Source organism: Lathyrus oleraceus, chromosome 6, assembly GCF_024323335.1.
Source record: "Lathyrus oleraceus cultivar Zhongwan6 chromosome 6, CAAS_Psat_ZW6_1.0, whole genome shotgun sequence".
NCBI lineage: Eukaryota > Viridiplantae > Streptophyta > Magnoliopsida > Fabales > Fabaceae > Lathyrus > Lathyrus oleraceus.
In genome coordinates, this window is record NC_066584.1 from 409,664,544 (window position 1) to 409,666,179 (window position 1,636).

Sequence of the window (1,636 nt, forward strand, 5' to 3'; positions counted from 1 at the left end):
CAGAAGTATTTTTAAACAATTAAAAATATGCAAAAAAAACAATTAAATCATGAAAAATATCATTATTGATCCAAAAAATAATTCTAATTCAGAAAATGAAAGAGAAAAATAATTGAATTTTTTTGGTGAAAGTCCCATATTTCTTAGATCAATAATGAAATTAATATGAATTAATGAAAATAATGCAAATAAAAGAAATTACCAGAAATTCAAAAATACGTGGACCATCTGATCTCCCCCATTAATTGAGGTGGCAGATCAGATGGTTCAGCATGCGCATTCCACATGAACCCTAGTCAACTGAGAAGTACGCGTGGTAATCAGAACCAATGCACAAGATTAAAACAATTCAGAGGGATCTTATGGTTGAGATGCTTCCAACACATCGCCAGAGCCAGAGCTCTGGTCTTCTTCTCCGATGGACCTCATCGGACTGGTCCACCTTCAACCATCACCAAAATAAAAAAGAAAGACATGGATTTAAAGAAAAAATTCTCAGGAGCTCGAATCTAGCCTCAATTTTGTCCAATTCCAAGTAAATGAAAAGATACAGGGAGTTGAATTTTGAGGATCATGAATTGAGTTGCTTCAATTTGACCTCAAAGTGACTCAATCTTGTTGCCTACATTGGTAGGACTTCAGACAACCAAAAATCAACAAGAATAGTGGAGAATTGAGAGAGAATCGAAGAGAAGAAGTTTCTGAAAAATCACCTTCGAGTTGATCTAATTTCACTTGATCCTAATATGGATTTGATTGTTTTCTCCTCCTCTTGCTTGCAGAAACGAAATGGAATGAAAATGGAAGTGAATTTCTGGAGTTTGAACTTCTAAACAGAAGGTGAAGTTCAAGCTCGATTTCAAGAGAAATCTCAGAAAATTCTATGGCAGTGAGGGTTTGCAATGGTCTAGCAAAGCTTGGGCAGGGTGTTGATGATGAATCTGAAGCCTTAAGCTTGTTTAAATAGGCAATGTACTTGATATTTACACCACTTGAAAATTGGACAAAATTAGCAACTTCCTTGCATGGGTGCATGGGCAATCATTTAGGCCTTAAGGATGATGCAGTCCACTTCCAAATCGTGTACAAAGTCTATTGGAATCATCATATTCAAGCATGCAAAAGGGAGTGATCATATGAAGTTCAAACTTGCCAAAACACTCTCCATAATGAAGCCATGTGCAAGTCCCTCAAATTTAATCTAAATGAGATGATCTTGGATGTTTTGGAAAGGTAAGATCAAGGGGAAAAACTTTCATGTTGAACACTTTTTCATTTGAAGCTTAGATCATGCTGAATTTTGAGGTGGAAGTTTGGGAAATCAAACATATTTGAAAGTTTTCTAAGTCCCAAGTTAAATATTCAGTTCTTCCACCTTGAGTAACTTTTTCTATGGACTTCAAATGAGAAAGATTCCTTCATAAAAGTTGTATCTATTTCAAACCTATTAAATTTGGTCACAAATTTGACCTGATTTGGATTTGTCATGAAGGAGTTATGCATTTTAGAAGTTAAGGAAAATCACTTGTTCAATGGTATTGGCCCAAAATGACCTATAATGTTTTCACTTGGAACATGCATTTTCAAGTTGAATTTTCACTTACTCCAAACATAAAAGTTGAAGTAGACATATTTA